The following is a 17,703-nucleotide window of genomic DNA, read 5'->3' as shown; positions in this document are numbered from 1 at the left end:
GCGCCACAACCCCAGAGTCGGCCACGACTGGACCTAATGGTCAGGGGTCCCTTTACCTTTACCCTTGGCTGATGCAGGAGGCGGATGGGGTGGCAAGTGAGGCAGGTCCAACTCAGACGGCCTCTTCCCACACTGCAGAGGCACTGGTGGCACCTGAGAATGGGAGGTGGTGTCATCATTGGTGGTGGTTGTGGGGTGAATACATCTGGGGCATGAACTGCACCTAGCAGGGGCACACTGGAGAAAATAACACGAAGTGAGGGATGGCAGAGAGGGAGGGCAAGCAGGCCTGCCACGGCAGCCACACATGTGCAGTGGCAGGGTGTAGGAGCCGCCCACCCAGGGTGCAATCCTGCAAGGTGCAGGGATGTACTTCACCAGTGCAGGGAATGGAGTAGGAAGCCGCCCCCAGATTAAACATTATTTCTGCCCCTGAATTGATTAGGGCCCAGATCAGGGTCAGGCAGGGGAGCTGTGCATAACCCTAGAAACCAGCAAATTACACTCCCCATTAATAAATCTCCATATCTGGGGAAGGGGGGAGCTTTCCTTAGAATTCCCAAGCAATGCCAGGTGTTTCCAGCTAATTCAGAAATAAACGCCGGCTGAAGCTGAAGAGGCTAACACTCCAGCAATGCTGCACACCTGCCTGGGAGTAAGCTCCACAGTGACCAAGGCTGGCCCAAGACATTTTGCCGCCTGAAGCAAAGGACACAATGGTGCCCCCTCCCTTCCACCTCTGTTTCAAATGCAGAAACCACCTGGCCTGGCCAACTCTGGGGACGGGTTAGCGTTCACCACCACACAGCAGTAATCTAGTTTAAAGGGTGCAAGGCAGGCCACATGGTGCACACACGGCTCTGTCCTCTAACAGAGGGGAAAAGCCACAAGGCTCAAGAATGGTAGGGGAGTGTGACACTGCAGTCTCACGGTGCCAGATTTAGGGCACTGCAGGCGGTTCACCCCCATAGGGTGCCATGCTGAGGGGGCACAAAATTGAGAAGACCCATCAATGAGGAGATCCATTCTGGGATCCCAAATTTTGGCCTCGGACCGGGTGCCATATTAGGAAAGATTACCAAAGTCCACGCCCTACGCCCCCCCCCCCCGAGTCTCACTCCAGCATCTTCCACCAGAGGCAGCTGCCTCACCCTGCCATATGGAAGGTGACTGAAGCCAGTGGTGCTTACTCCTGACTAAACATGGATAAGATCAGGCTGCATGCATGCGTGGGATCTCAGCCTTAGGTCGCAACCTTTACTACAGTGTACATCTTATGGAACCCAGGCTTCTGAGTGAATATGCACAAGATTCAGAGAATTTAAATGCCATATTCAGGTTGTAAATATCTGCAACCAATTCACCACCCTGGTGCTTTGTATTTCTAGTCTGACAATTTAAGGCTTTAAAATAAAATAAAATCTGGAGACTTTCTTGCCAGCAATTGCTACTCTCTAGGGATAAACTTCTTTGGGTCTAATCATCTGATGAGGCATAAATAACTCCCTACATCACAGGAATATAGCAAGATGCCTTGCACTGAGTCAGACGATTATTGGTCCAACTAGCTCAATATTGTCTCTGCACTGATTGGCAGTGACTCTCCAGGGCTTCACGCAGGGAGCCTCTCCCGGGCCTACCTGGGGATGCGAGGGATTGAACCCGAGGCCTTCTACTCACAAGGCAGATGATCTCCCACTGAGATATTCTCTGTATCTCTCTCTCTCTCTCTTACCTGGACACCCCCAACTACAAGCTTCCGAGTTGGACACCTGCCATTTCCCAAATGCTGCAAGCCTCTTCCGATCCAAAACTGCCAGACCTACTAATTGGATGTGGTCAGAAAAGCCAGTTAAAACTGTTAGCCAGGCATATAGGTGCTGTGCTCCTGTTGAGCTTCTGTACTGATTTCCACGGGGCAGCAAAACTTCCAAATAGCCAAATCAGCTCTGCCTCCCACTCCGCCACCTCCTGGGGCAGCTAAGCTCACATTGCCCCTGGAAAGGGCATTTTCTGCGCTTCCTTTACGCTGTTCATTGTACCCCATTGCTTTGTCCGCTGGCTTGTGCCCCCTGTGCAGAAGGCTGACCATGAGAGAGTGCAGCTGAAAAAGACTTCCCCGCCCCTCCTGTAGAGGGAGCTGTTGTTGTTGTTGTTTAGTCGTTTAGTCATGTCCGACTCTTCGTGACCCCATGGACCAGAGCACGCCAGGCACTCCTGTCTTCCAATGCCTCCCGCAGTTTGGTCAAACTCATGCTGGTAGCTTCGAGAACACTGTCCAACCATGCCTTGCCGTGGCGAAGGGGCTTGAAGAACTCAGAGAAGCTATGAGCTATGCCATGCAGGGACACCCAAGATGGACAGGTCATAGTGGAGAGTTTTGACCCAACGTGATCTACCTGGAGCAGGAACCGGCAAGCCACTCCAGTATCCCTGCCAAGAAAACTCCATGGACAAAGACAACAGAGGGAGCTGCAGCCATTCGCAATTCCGTGGATGCCCATGGATGCATTGCTCATCCTGTAGATGGAGGAGCAGGGCTGTGCTTTTAGCTCTGCCCTGACATTGCTACTCTTTTCTGCAGCAACTGCATCGGAGAGCCTGGTTGTCTGCAGTGAAATCCCAAGGTGGGAGCACCTGCTGGTGCGGTCAGGACACCGAGGTTAACTGCAGGCAGACGCATCGGGCCGTTGCAGAAGGAGGGGCAACTGGTGGGGTGGGTAAATGCGCGGCCCTTGTTCCTTCTTCAGTACAGCAAGGCTCTGCAACTAATGCATAAATATAGCTACAGGCATCCAGGGAATAGTGGCTGGCTGCAGCAGCTCCCTGTTGAGCAGCGACGAGAGGAACTTTTGCAGGGTTTGCGATGCGAGCGATACTGCCCATGCGTGCTTGGAACATTCACAAGAACATCCCTCACACGATCGTACCTGCCTGCAGTCAACACGTGTGCAGCAGCACTCCCCATCCACTCTCTACCATTCCGAGCTTAGTCCAGGGGCTGGCTTTGGAACGCACCTCCTTCACACGTGCGCAGACCCTTTGAACGCGTGTGCAGCGCGACGTGTGAACAGCCTTAGAGTTTCAATGTTTCATCTGGCAGCTTCCTTGTCGGGTGTGTGGGGGCAGATTTTAAAGTGGTCCAGAGACTCCCCCAAGCCAAAGAGGTGTGTGACCGAGGGAGCCTTGAATTCCATCTCATGGCGAATACATTTGCACGGCAATCTTATGGCGGAGACGGGACCCAAAATCCTCCTCCCTGGCCAGACACGCGGGTGCGCGCTCGGTGTATTCAGACTTCTAGCCACGCTCCGTCCCTCTTGCAAACCTCCCCCCCCCCCCCGAAGGCTTCAAAAGAGAAGCAAGGAACCGCAGGAGGCTCGCCTTTTTAAGGGGGGGGTGAAGAAGGCGAAGATGAAGGAGGGCTGGGTATGGAGAGGGGGGTCCCCTGGGGAAAAGCACCCCCGATGCCAGGGAGGAGACGAGGACGGCGGCGCAAGAAAGAGGGTCGCTAGAAGCGGGAGTGGCGGCGGCGGCGGGGAGGAGGAGGAGCGAGGCGGCTTCGTGGTGTGGAAGAAGCGCCACAGCAGCGGGACCGAGCTGCGGAGGGAGCAACGGGAGCCGCCATGCAGAGCCCAGCCCGGCAGCAGCAGCCGCCGCCGGGGAGGAGGAGAGCGCCAAGGGATGGTGGAGGGCAGGCCGAGCGGGGTCTCCTCCTGCCTCGCCTGTCCTCGCTGCCCCACCCGCCCCTCGGCTCTTCTCCGTCTCTCCAGGGGCGGCGGCGCGCCGGGTCCCCTCGCTCTTTCCGGCCCTCCAAGTGCGCGCGGAGGCCGCTTCAGCCACAGGTGCTGCGCCCGGCAGGGCCCTTGGAGACGCCTCGCTCCCTAGCAACGCGGGCTGGGCTGGGGGGGAGAGAGGGGGATGCTGGGGGGGTTGTAGGGGGGAGCAGAAGCAATGTCTGCCGGGGCAGCAGGTCGTGTGAAGGGGGAAATATGAGGGGCAGAGCGCACACGAGAGACCTGGCTCCTTGCGCCACAGCAAGAGGTCCCGAGGCTACCAGGTGGGGGGAGCCACACACATCCCCTCCCCGCCCCCTTTGCCCAGGACTGAACCCTTCGCGCTCCTCCCAAAAGCGGGAGGCGGACCTCTCGTCTTGCTTGGGAACACTCTGCACATGCCCAGAGGCACTCTGGTAAATTAAAGAAAAATATATCCTTGCGCTCTGGGGCGCCCACGGGGCTGTGGGAGAGGCTGCTGCCCCAGCTGCAGACGGGGCGCGGGTGGCACGATCTGTTGCCCCTCCGTCTCCTTCCAGAGGGCTTTGGAGCGCGCTTGGGGGCTGCCTCCTCTCCCCCGGCGGCGCCCTTTCCCCGGCTCCGGTAGCCCCTCCCCGAGAGGACCCCTTCCTTCCCTCCCTGGCGCCCTCCTGCCCGTTCATTCCCTCGCCGGCGGCGCGAAGAGGCGCCCTCCCCGCGCGCCCGTCCTCCCGCTCGAGGGGGCGGCCTCTGGTGGCGCGCCGAGCAGGCGGGGGTCCAGCCCGCCGGCAGCCCGAGGGTTAACCGCGGCCGGCGAGCGAGCGAGACAGACAGACGGACGGGCGGACAAGACAGCCTCGCCAGAAGAGGCTGGCGCGCAGTCCGCGCTGTAGCCTCGCCGAGCCCGGAGATGGGAAGCGACGGCGGCACGCGGGCTCCCCCAAGCCCGGCGGCGTCCCCCCTCGCCGCCGCTGGGAAGGTGAGTGGCGGGCGGGCGGGCTGGCTCCCGGGCGCGCTGCCCGGCGGGGACGGAGCCAGGACTCTCGGCTCCGGCTCTCCTCCGCCGTCGCGCCTTCGCTTCCCCACGGAGAGAGGGCTGCGGATGGGGCGGCGGCGGCCGTGGCGGCGGGGCGTGCTGCTCGGGCTGCCGCCCCTCTTAGGTCAACGATTCCCAAACGGGGCGGCTGCGGGACGCTCCTGTCGGGTCCGGAGCTGCCCGCCTCCCGCGGGGCTCCAGTGCGTCGAGGGGAGGGGGTGCTCGGTGGGGGAACGGGGTCCACTCGAGTCCCGGTTTTGTTTTCCGTGGGGGGGGGGATTCTCTGTTTTCCTGTTGGAAGTAAGAAAGGGTGGTGGTTTTGAAGATGTGAGATAAAGGGGTTTCTGTGGGGTCTGAGGGAGAGATCCCCCCCACCTCCGTGGGTTCCACAATGTGAAAAAGCAAATGTGTTTTTGTGGGGTTGCTTCGTGGACTTGGTGGCTTTCTTGCGTGTAGAGAGAGATATCTGGAGAGCCCTGGGGCGCCTGGTCTGTGGAGCTTGGTGGACCAAGGAGGGATGTTCTGTTCAGTGCAGTGTGCTCTGTGTGTGTCTGTCTGTGTGTGTGTGTGTATGAGAGAGAGAGAGAGAGAGATCAAGGATGCTTCCTTTGATGAAGGAAAACAAGCTCCTTCTGGGTTTGTACTTGGCAGCCTCATCTGGTCCTATCCAGCAGCCTTGCCCCAGCTCCATGAGCAACTCTGGCTCCAGCTCCCCACAGCTTTTGACATGCATGATGCACCCAGACCTGTTGTGCCCAAAGAACAACTGTGACCAAGCAAGGCAAGGAGGAATGTCAGGGAGGGAGGAGTGTGATAACTTGAGCCCCTCTTGTGCACCGGCCAGGGTGGGTGTCCCGCAAAAAGTCCAGAGCCAGGGCAGCAATGAATGCGTCACACACAGCAACACAATGCGAGGAAATCTTCCAGATTGCCTGTGGATACCCATGGGGGGGGGGGATTCAGCCCCTCTGGAAGGGGCCTCATTGCTGTGCTTGGACAGCCCCTTCCCAAACACAGGAAAATGCATCGGGCTCCCAGGATTTGCAGTGCCACCCTAGGCATGTTTACGCAACCCGCTCAGTTCAATGGCACTTATTCTCCCAAGTGCGCGCGCGCTGGACTGTGCTTTTTGCTGTTGCAAGAGGTGGAAGAACAAAGCTTGCTGACATCCGTAGGCACGTTAGGATTCCAGGCCATCTGATCCACAGGTAGGTGGTAGTGAGGTTCGCTTTGTCAGCTGTTGAACATTGAACTGCTTCCCCCAGCAAGATTTGAGGCTAACACTTCCCCAGCTTCTCGCCTTCAACAGAAGCAACACCATCATAGGGTGAGATAGCTCCAGACTTTGCTTCACAACCTCAGCGAGCAAAGGCTGGAGGATTTCTGTAAACAGTGCATTAGCCACCATCAACATGAAGTCACAGCCCAGCTTTGGAGCACAGCAGGGACTCACACTTTTGGACAGCACCAGCATTCGTATTCTTAGTCCCAGTTTTTCCATCTCTATAGAGTGTCAGATCTGTAGACGAACATAAGAAATGCCTGTTCGGTTCAGGCCAAGGGTCCCTCAAGCCCAGCGTGGTCTCCAAAAGTAGCTGGGGAGGCTCACCGTGAGGCACAATGTAACACAGCTGTGCAGCATCTAGCAACTGGAGGTAGACTGTACCCAGCCATGGAGGGTCTCTTTGGCTTGCCTTGGCTAGTCCTGTCTTCCATGAATTTGCGTATTTCTTTAAAGAAAAGCCTCTAAGCTAGAAGCTGTCTCTGCGTGTTCTGGTAATGAATTCTGTAAGCTAATTTATTGTGTGTTATGTGAAGAGCTACTTTTTTTTTGGTCTGTCCTAAATCCACTGCCACTGAGAGAAAGAAATAATGTTCCCTATGTACTCCCACACCATTCATAATCATGTTCACCTCTATCATGCTCCCTGTTAGGCGTCTTTCCCCCCTGAATTCCCTTTTCCTTTCTCCAGAACATAGCAGGATCCATCACTGCAAATCTTCAGCCACACACACCAGCAGTTGGTTTTTGATACTCCCACTCCTACTGATTAAGAGTAGCAGTCTATTCATCTCAAGTCTAGGCCAGTGTGGGATTCAGAACAATGGTGCAGAATCCCACCCACCGTCTCTAGGCTCTAGGGCCAGTTTTCCTTCTGCCCACATTGATATATTTGTATGACTATGGAACATCCTTGCATGCATCTGAAAGCCAGGAGAGACCAGTGAAAATTTGTCTGTATAGATTTCTGGCTGAGCTTAGAGTAACTAGGGTCTTCCTTAAGACATCTTGGCAGCTGATGTAGAAAATCCAAATGGCTACACTAATGGCAAAATCAGTCCAGACATTCTCCAGCATGCGATCCATTGAAATTAATCCAAGTGTGCCAGAGCACATGGAGTTCTCTTGTGCAGCTCCTATTCATTCAGAGGGTCTTGCACAGGAGAATTTCCTGGCTGATTGTGCCCTGTGGTTCAGATCTATCTTTCAGTCTGCATTACTATCATGGTGGCAGAAATCTGCCACCTTGAGGCAGGAGCCACACCTTTCCTCATGGGAGGGCCTCAGGGTTTTACTTCTGAATAGATATGTACAGGACTGAGCTGGAGAGAAAAAACCCCTGTTTACTGTAAAAAGAAAATGCACAGAAATTCTGGGAGCCTAGGCAAAAGCATACGAGACTCAGATAAATATTGTTATGTCAGGGAACAGTCAACTGTGAGATTAATAAGGGAAAGTGACATCTCACTGATCTACCCGAATTCTCCGAAGATGTCAGGCAGCATGTAGAACAGGGCGACCCAGTTGATTTAGTGCAATTGGATTTTCAGAAGCGTTTGACAAAGCCCTTCATCAAAAGCTCTTAAGAAAACAAAGTCATCCTGGAATAAGAGGGACGATCTTTTTGTGAATCAGTAATGAGTTGTTGGGGGGTTTTTTATTTAAAAAAGATGGAAACTCAAAACATATTTTTTCAGCATATTGTTCTGGCGTAAGCCCTATTTTTTTGAAGGTACTTAGGTTGTTGTTGTTGTTTTAAATCACCATGGGGGCACCATTTGGATTTTCTGCCTCAAGCACCGGAATGCGTTTTCTGTGCTGTGTTGAGAGATGTGCTGTGCTGAGGACTAGAACGATGACAGGGTCAGCATCTCACTGAAAGGCTAAATAGGAAAGTGGGAGCAAGCATCTGTGCATCAAAGAAGCGATGTTAAACATATTCAACAGTGACCTCAAGAAAGGAAGGGAGGGATACTGAGGTGGAAACATTTTACAGCTGGCAAAGCTTTAAAGTCCAGAGCAGATTGCTGTCTTCTGGAAGGTCATTACACAACTGGGTGACTTTAGCAATAAAATGGCAGATGAAATTCAGTGTTGGAAAATGCAAAGTAATACACGCTGAGGGGGAAGGGGAGGGGGAGAGGGAGAGGGAGGGTCAGTATTAGAACTATTCCAATAAAAAGAGAGCACATATTTTAATGTCACCGTGTGGATCGAAGGTGTATTTGCACTTCTCTGTTCGGGGCTGATCTTCCTCCACCCACAGCTCAACCTGATGTTGCAGAGCAAGGGAACACAGGGGCAGAGGAAGGCAGCTAAAATGATCAGTGAGATGAAACAGCTTCCATAATAGACTTGAGGCTCCTTGAGCCAGATGACAGGAAGAGGGTGCAACAGAAGCACACGAGAAAATCATCAATGCTGTGAAGTAAGTTGATGGGGAGCGGCTGTTAATTTTACCTGGGCTCAATATTGCAAAAACAGCGGAGAACCTGAAGAGACGCAGGCAGAAGAGTCTAAACAAAATACTCAGTTTGATCCATGAATTAAATTTGCCATAGAACGTTTCAAGAACAGAAAATAAAAACTCTTTAAAAAAAAGGATTAAAAAATTCCCGGAGGAAAAAAAATGTCAGTAGCTATTAGACAAGAGAGTCAGGGAATACAAACTAATGCTGGGGGCGTTTCTAAAATCTCCCAACAGCTAGAAGCTATGAGTAAATGACAGGAATTGGGTTACTGCTCAATTGCTCCTTATTTTAATCTGAAGCACTGAGCAAAGGTGGGAGTTCTGGCATAAGTAGGTAAACTGTTGATTTATACATGCATACCTTTTGCTACTAAATGATCTCATGAAAGCCCTTGTAAGCTTCAAGTTACCTCTTGAAATATTTCTGGAAAATGGGGAGGATGCAAGGAGCTGCCTTGAAGCGACTAATCGACAGTCCAGCTAGCTTGTAATGTTGTTGAACCAGGCAGGCATGTCTTGGATCATGAACTGGAAATTCTGGGAGCCCTGAAATACTTCCAATAACAATAATGCTTAGCATTTATATGGAATTTTTTTAGTGCTTTGCACATATTACCTTATCTTTACAACACGCCTGTATGGTAAAGGTAAAGGGACCCCTGACCATTAGGTCCAGTTGTGACCAACTCTGGGGTTGTGGTGCTCATCTCCTTTTATTGGCCGAGGGAGCCGGCGTACAGCTTCCGGGTCATGTGGCCAGCATGACTAAGCCACTTCTGGCGAACCAGAGCAGCACATGGAAACGCTATTTACCTTCCTGCCAGAGTGGTACCTATTTATCTACTTGCACTTTGATATGCTTTCGAACTGCTAGATTGGCAGGAGCGGGGACTGCGCAACGGGAGCTCACCCCGTCGCGGGGATTCAAACCGCCGACCTTCTGATTGGCAAGGCCTAGGCTCTGTGGTTTAACCCACAGTGCCACCCGTGTCCCTCCCTGTATGGTAGGTCAATATTATTATCTTGAGATTGCAGATGTAGGAAGGCTGAGGGGGTGGCATTGAGTGAGGTCAAGGCAGAGGAGATATCCAAACCAGGTTCTGTCTGACTACTATCTCAATCTCTTTAGCCACTATGCTAAAGTAACTTTCAACTGTTGGCCTCATATATATGACAAACATTTACTCTGCTTCCAAGGTAAAAAAGGTGCAGTCTGCATCTCTTCTCAGGTCCTAGCTAAGGTTAATCCAGGAACGAAAAAGGCACCAAGCATATCTTATTTCACTGCTCCACCGAAGCGAGGAAAATTAAACAAGAGTGTGTTAATTAATTAAACATCTGACTGAAAGTCATGATTCTCAGTTGTGTGTGTGCGCGTGCGTGCACACTCACAAAATTCTCGCAGCCTTCTGTTAAATTTCCTACAGTTATTTTTTGAAGAGTTCGTGATGAACTCATGAAATTAATTGTCACAAGATGTGGAGAAGCCACAATGTTAGGTGGCTTAAAAACAACAACAACCCAAAGGTTTGGACAGATTCCTGGAGGAACGTTGGCTGTCATGGGTACCTAATGCTACCTCCATTAAGTGAGTTCTTGCTGTAGCACTGCTGGTGGCTCTGTTGTCAGGAGAGTAGGGAGAAATGGGGAGAGAGGAGATGGGTTAGGCTCATTCTAAGATAATAGTCACTGTCCAGTCACTCCAACAGACAGACACATGGAGCAGTGGGATGGACAGCTCTGTGTTGTTTTTTGCTGAAATAGATTTCTTTATTTCTGAAACATTCCAGATCAGCAGAATACAAGTTGCAATCAAGTATTAAAATCGTATCCCCATAATAAGAAAGCATTGATTACTGCAATTTTTTTCCTTGCAAAAGGTCTATCAAAAAAGTTTTACTTCCATGAAAACTTGTTTGTTTTCACCAAACACAAGTGTTAATAAAACATTGCCATTTTATTCTTTATTACAAAGTATCGAAACCCAACCATTGTTGAATTTTCAGTCAACTAATAGCTTGGTGAGGGTTGAAGCTGGAGAAAGTGATGGAAAGGGAGGGTAAGTTTAGAAGTGATTGTGGGTTGAAACAAACACACTTGGTTCACAACCGTACTTCAAAAGTCTCAATGGGAGGATTTAGAAAGGGAAATGCGAGTTTCTTATCTGATCTCCAATACTACATCCACTACCCCTAGGCAGATCTTACTCAGTTTGCTTTGAAACAGTCATTTAGGCTTTCCACATAGTGTCCTTGACATTGTGTCACTACTGTTTTGTTTTATGTTTAATAAGGAAAGGGAAAGGACAGGAGTAAGCCTCAAATTCACATCCACACCTCATTTTAAAGGCTTCAAACAAGGGTGTTGTTGTAAGGAGACATTGGGCTCTGGACGCGTCAGGTTCATTGACTGGTTCAACACTAGCTATTTACTGTGGAATTGCCACACTTGCTTCACTCACTTTTTATGAGGCATCTATATGACATCATAGGGACGCGGGTGGCGCTGTGGGTTAAACCACAGAGCCTAGGGCTTGGTGATCAGAAGGTCGGCAGTTCGAATCCCTGTGACGGGGTGAGCTCCCGTTGCTCAGTCCTTGCTCCTGCCAACCTAGCAGTTAGAAAGCACACCAGTTCAAGTTGATAAATAGGTACCGCTCCGGCGGGAAGGTAAACATCGTTTCCATGCGCTGCTCTGGTTTGCCAGAAGCGGCTCAGTCATGCTGGCCACATGACCCGGAAGCTGTACGCCGGCTCCCTCGGCCAATAAAGCGAGATGAGCGCCGCAACCCCAGAGTCGGTCACCACTGGACCTAATGGTCAGGGGTACCTTTACCTTTATATGACATCATAATGGAACTGCTGTTTTCCAACACCACCCTAAGTCTCCCATCTCTTTTTAAAGGTCAAAGAAAGAAAGAAAGTATAGCACATGGTTAGCTCCATTTAGCATCGGATTTACTTTTTTATACTCTTTCAATTTGCACATAAGCATTTTTTTTCACTTACATTTTTAAAAAATCAGTGGCGCTTAAAAGGAAAATCATTTTAGCACGAATGTAGACATTTTTTATAAAAAAATAAGCATGTTGGCTTTCCATTCAGACCATTTTAGAGAGTTGGTTTAAAAAATAAATAAATCATTTAAGTTGCACTCAAAATACTTTTTAGTCTATATTTTAAGTAAACATTTTTAGAATATTTATGCAGTAGCATGTAAATGAAAGACTACTTGAGTGCAAAATTTAAAATTGATTTGAAAATAAACATGCTGCTGCTAAGATGGCTTAGATGTATTGCCACTTGCCCATGGGCTTCTATATCACACCCAATAGTGTGGGCAGAACATGGTTGCTAGTTGAGACCAAAAACTGCTAGTTTAGAAGCAGTTCAAGACTCTCCAGTTCTGGCTCGTTCTTGCTGCGCTGTGAGAGCCATAAATCTAGGTCTCCTGTTTCGGTGAAGTGTTTCTCTCGGCTTCTGAAGAATCCTAGTCAGAGGTGGTTATATCATCACATTGGTACCTCTTAGTGCAGTAGCATCTGTGGCACAGGAAGCTATGACATGTTGGTATCTGAGGCAGGCTTTGGGATGACTGCCTGTGTTAAGCATGTAGCTCACTGTGGATTTAATGAGCACCTTTAAAAAGCCTTTCAGGTAGTTTCACATGATATTATAAAGCTTGATAAATCTAGGCAGTTGGCTGATAGCTCATAACCTGTGAAGAACAGTTGACTCACTGATAGCGTGGGAAGATGAAGCAATGAGTGAAGCTTGTGGCAGCGATTGCCCTAGGCCATCTTCAATATTTTCATCAATATTGTGGTCACCTGTTTGTTTTTTAGAAAGGGGACAATACCACTTCACCAGAGACTGGCTGTGTGCATTTCACAGTTCTGCATGAGACTGTGATATTCTGCACGGACCTCAGGTTCCTTATGGCTATGAAGACAAGCCTGCAGGTGTGCGCGAAACGATGAAGGAAATATCAGATGCCCATAAAGATGGCTGAATGAAATTTCTAAGGGTCATTGGAATTTGATTTCAATTAACTCCCCGGACCTCTTTGCCCTTCCCCACGATGATTAGGAGATGTAGAATAAATTTTGCAAAGGGAGAAAAATATGAAAAGATGCACACATTTTATGGAAACAACAAAGAGTCCTGTGACACCTTAAAGACTTAACACATTTTTAAATGGTATAAGTAGGAATTTTAACACTACACATGGATCTGAGTAGGGAGAAACATCCAATTCTACCTTTTAAAATAAACATCAACAAACCACACAAAGTTCACAGGAGAGCAGCAAAGAGGATCAGGGATGTGTTGTGCAAGAAAAATGCGGGGAAAATGAAGAAAGCGAGCATGTTTAGCAAGGACCAGAAAAGGGTGAAGGGAAAATGTGTGTACAGTTTATATCCAATTTAATGGTGTAGAACTTAGGATCTTGAAGTAAGGGGGAAACCAATTTCCTTAGGTCAGTAAATGCGCTTAGCAAGCAGGGTGGTCAGTTATGCATCACTAAAAAAGAGGGCACCGATTTGCATAAAATTTGCATGTGCTAATTTATATGGCTAGAAGTAAATTTAGAAACAATTTTCTATAATTTAAATAGAGATGCACTACAGCTCCCCATGGTGGGAAAAACTTTGACTAGGTGACCTGCTATGAGCCTGGTTGCTAATTTATATGGCTAGAAGTAAATTTAGAAACAATTTTCTATAATTTAAATAGAGATGCACTACAGCTCCCCATAGTGGGAAAAACTGCATAGGTGACCTGCTATGAGCCGCCTTAGTCTGCGGCCCAGGTGCAACTTCAAGACCCTGCTCCCCTTGTAATGATGATTAATCTTTAAACTGGAAATAGAAAAAAGTCCTCAGGAAAGCAGGACATTCGGCCACCTTATTAGTGGAGAAAAGATGAATAACATACATAAAGGAGAACTTCTAAGCCATAAAAACTGACAAACTACAGCAGATACTATATGCATTCAAATTATTTAGGGCCAATGAGACACAAGGAGCCAGCGAAAGAGAGGGAGGTTAAACTGTGGTACCAAAAGCATGGCTTAGAGTTAATTGGTGATAGCAGCCTTAAAAGCTTCCAAAGGGAAGTAGAAGAAGAAGAGGCACGTGCCAGCTTGACATTTAAATCAATAGTTTGGAATTTTAAAAGAAAAAGAGGTATGAAATGCCAGGGCTTGCTCAAGACATGGTTGCACCTGAGACAGACCCTAGAATGGCACCTCTCTTCCCACCAGGGAAGAAGTGGTGAGGGAAGATCATCAGGGAAAAAGTAGGGGGAAGAAAGATCAACACTGGGATTTACAGTCTTGGTGGATCTTGCTGCCTGAGGCAGTTGTCTCACCTTGCCTCATGGGTGGGCCGGCCCTATGAAATATACAGTAGGCCTAGCTAGAGCGCAAGTTTGCTGTAGACTGAAAAGAAAAGCTGAAGTAAGATATAGGCTCAGTTCACACGTAACACTAAGGCAAACCATAACTTTGCTTCTCCTCCAGTCCTGCTGGTGTTGCGCTGCTGTGAGCTAAGCCATGGTTTGGCTTGGCGTTACGTCTAAACCGAAGTCTGTGGTTTATCTCACTCCAGGCAAACCACAACCTGTAGCCAAGGTTTGTTCAGTGGCTCACTACCTTTTCGTTTCCCTGACTAGGGGAGATAAAACATCAGTTTCACCAGTTTCAGAAATAATGCTAATCCAAGCTGTGGCTTAGCTCACAATATTGCGACAATGGTGAGATCAGAGCAGGAACAAAGCAGCCACCATCTTCCCTCCAGAAGCTTGCACGACTGCTCATTCACACACTGCCATGGTTTGGCTTAGCTTTGCATGTGAACCAGGTCATAGGGTGGCGTCAATTGAAAATAAACTTCAGGAATTGCAGTGGTTACAACGTGATAATGTATGTGAAGTGTTTAAATATTTAGCAAGAAATGGCATACAAATGTCCCTACAATGCATTAACCATGAGGTTTGTGCTCCTTCCTTTTACTGCTTTCTGCTCACTGTACCACCTGACACTCATTTGGAAAAGAGAGAGAGAAGGAACATACCGTATATCTGTCTATCTGCTTGCCTACCTATAGGGTGCCAATGTGTCCTGCTTTACAAAGGACACTCCTCTGTTTTGAAAGGCTCTCAGAAGTCAGTTCTCTGTTTGAAGGTGTCCTCTATTTGACAACTGCCCAGTCCAAGTCTGGCTTAAAGATAAGAAACATAAAAAGGGAGAGCAAGAAGCCTTGAAGTTGCCCCTCAACAGTCATGAGTACGTGGACGTCAGATTTAGCAGGCACACAAGTCCCCTGATGTCTTCCCCACTTTGGTGAGATGTATTGTATTTCTATTGTAATCGCAGCAATTTCTGAATTTGCTCCTGTATATTTTTTAAAAACCACGTGTTTTTCTTAATGTTCTCCCCTCTTTTCTTTTGGTAGTGCACGCCCACTTTTTTGACAATACGTGAGCTCCCGTTCTTCGGTCCCAGCTCCTGCCCACCTAGCAGTTTGAAAGCACGTCAAAGTGCAAGTAGATAAATAGGTACCACTCTGGCGGGAAGGTAAACGGCATTTCCGTGCACTGCTCTGGTTTGCCAGAAGCGGCTTAGTGATGCTGGCCGCATGACCCAGAAGCTGTACACCGGCTCTCTCGGCCAGTAAAGTGAGATGAGCGCCACAACCCCAGAGTCGGCCACGACTGGACCTAATGGTCAGGGGTCCCTTTACCTTTACCTGACCACCTGATTTACCTGTTGAGAAAGAGTGATCTCCCACCTGAAGCCTGAAGCAATGCAGCCACTTGCTTGTGAAGTGGTGGGGTTGCAAAAAAGAATGCTGTAGCCATGAATAGATGGGTTGGGCTAGATGACGTTTGAGGTCATTTCCACGATCTGCTGTTTTTGGTGAGCTAAGCCTCTGTGACAGAAGCACCAAACACACATGCGGCAGAGGAGGACTGGGATCAGCAACTGCGGTCTAGTATATTGCGCTTGGGGAAGGTCATGAGGTGAGGGGAGTCTCTGCCATTAGGGTAGAAGACAGTGTGTGGCAAACAATACTGGGTTTACCTAGCAGGGTGATAAAAGATGCTGGAAAAGAAAATGTGAGCCAGGTAGTGCGTAACCTAATGTACACCATCTGATTATTAAACAATCAGTCATAGCTGGAAATGGTTGAAAAAGCTTTGTGTTTGAGGCAGGTTGTGAGGTGTTTCAAAACATCCGTGGAGGAGGCAAGCCAGGTTTTGATGCCACAGCGAACATGAATCGTAAGAATAAGGTCTTGAAGAACTGCTGTTAGACGACGATTCAAGGCCTAGCAGCCAAATGTGTGAGGGAGAAGTAGAATTGAGGGAAGTGGCCAAGAAAACTTCGGGTTTTGCTGGAAGCTTCTGGCAGAATCAATTACAGAATGGCAGAGCGAGGTTTGTGCTTTAATAACAGGTGTCCCAGCCGCCCTAGACGGTATCAGAAAAGTGAATCTAGCTTAAAAGCAACATTTTAATTAAATGTGAGTTTTCGTCTAAAGAACACCCCTCAATTTTCCACTATATGTGGAGAAGAAACTATTAAACCATCGAAAATGGATGCAGAGTAATTCATCACAACCAGCATAAGATAATACGTTTTATTCCTTCCTCTAAATTCCATCTCAAAGCTCACATTTTTCCTAACCGCCCCTCCCTATCCAGCCTTCACCCCCCCTTTAACATAGATAAGAGCTGCACACACACACACCATATTTTTGAAGCACACACCTGCAAGACTCCTGGGGAATATAGTTTATCCCTCACGGAGCTACAATTCCCAGCACACTTAACAAGCTATAATTCCCAGGATTCTTGGGGGGGGGGGGTTAAATGTGCTTTAAATGTAAGGTGCATATGCATCCAGTCTATGTGTGAGTAAGCACACCTTCTCCCAGTACTTTTCTTAGGTTTGCCTTGCTCTTCTTGCTAACCTTTTCTCTCCCCACTTACTGATACGAGAGAGAGAGAAAGAGGGAGATTCCTGTGCGGACGGTGGCTGCATCTTTTGACGCAGACAGGAATGGAATCATAGAATTGTAGAGTTGGAAAAGGAACCACGAGGGTCATCTAGTTCAACCCCCTGCAATGCAGGAACTTTCTGCCCAACATGGGGCTCGAACCCGTGGCCCAGACGTTAAGAGTCTCATGTTCTACCAACTGAGCTTCCCAATTTGGTGATGGTGGGGCAATACTAATATGTGACTGGAAGTGGACCATTAGTTGTAAGTGCTTTGTGGCAAGCTGTGTGGTGTGTAGTGTGTGTGTGTGCGCGCGCACACACACACACACACACACAAGCACTTGAGCTACAAAGTGCCATGTACATCAATATGATTCTTGCCCCAGTTGATGTGTTTATTACAGTTTGACACTGCACCTTTAAAGCACATTCGAAGTACATGGTACCTCGGGTTAAGTACTTGATTCATTCCAGAGGTCTGTTTTTAACCTGAAACTGTTCTTAACCTGAAGCACCACTTTAGCTAATGGGGCCTCCTGCTGCCGCTGTGCCGCCAGAGCACGATTTCTGTTCTCATCCTGAAGCAAAGTTCTTAACCCGAGGTACTATTTCTCGGTTAGTGGAGTCTGTAACTTGAAGCATATGTAACCCAAGGTACCACTGTACACTTTCCTCTCCAAATAATTCTGGGCACCGTACCTACAATCCCCAATAACCCTTAACAAACTACAGTCCCCAGAATTCTCTGAAGCTGGTGGAAACATGCTTCAAATTTGCTTCGAAGATCGCAATAGTGTTCAACACAACATAAATAATTTGTGGCATATGACTCTATGAATGCTATAGGTGGTGCCTGTGTTGTCACTGATTGCGAATAACACTGCCCTAGCCCTCCCCTGTGCCTGGGCTCTTAATTTTTTTATTTTAAATGTCGCTTTTACTCCTGTAGAGGCAAGCACTTCCCTTTCTATGCCACTTAAACTGGCAAGTGCTTGTGTACCCTTTCAAAAATAAAATGTCAACAGCAATGCCCTGATCTTCCATTTTGTGAAATGCCAGCCCCCACATCCGCGAGTCACCTTTTTATATAGGGCTCGTTCATTTAGGGCACTTCATTACATGGGCACACACAGCTCTCTGCTTATACCACTTA

General features: G+C 48.7%; 1 protein-coding gene and 1 long non-coding RNA gene across 4 annotated transcripts in view; both read left to right on the top strand.

Moving 5' to 3' along the window:
* LOC308466476 overlaps window positions 1-17,703 on the top strand; it is a 137,904-nt gene that overhangs the window by 96,925 nt on the left and 23,276 nt on the right. The window lies entirely within an intron of this gene.
* PIANP (PILR alpha associated neural protein) overlaps window positions 4,469-17,703 on the top strand; it is a 36,511-nt gene continuing 23,276 nt past the window's right edge. The window contains exon 1 of one of the 3 annotated variants that reach the window (XM_080987229.1): window positions 4,469-4,734. The gene's annotated coding sequence lies outside the window, so the exon portion shown is untranslated. Of the gene's footprint in view, window positions 4,735-5,639; window positions 6,000-17,703 lie in introns of those variants that run through there. The other 2 variants (XM_080987231.1, XM_080987230.1) reach the window with 2 other exon arrangements.

The sequence above is a fragment of the Podarcis pityusensis genome, assembly GCF_964106645.2.
Source record: "Podarcis pityusensis genome assembly, chromosome: 17".
NCBI classification, from domain to species: Eukaryota; Metazoa; Chordata; class Lepidosauria; order Squamata; family Lacertidae; genus Podarcis; species Podarcis pityusensis.
This window is presented reverse-complemented; position numbering and strand designations above follow the sequence as displayed.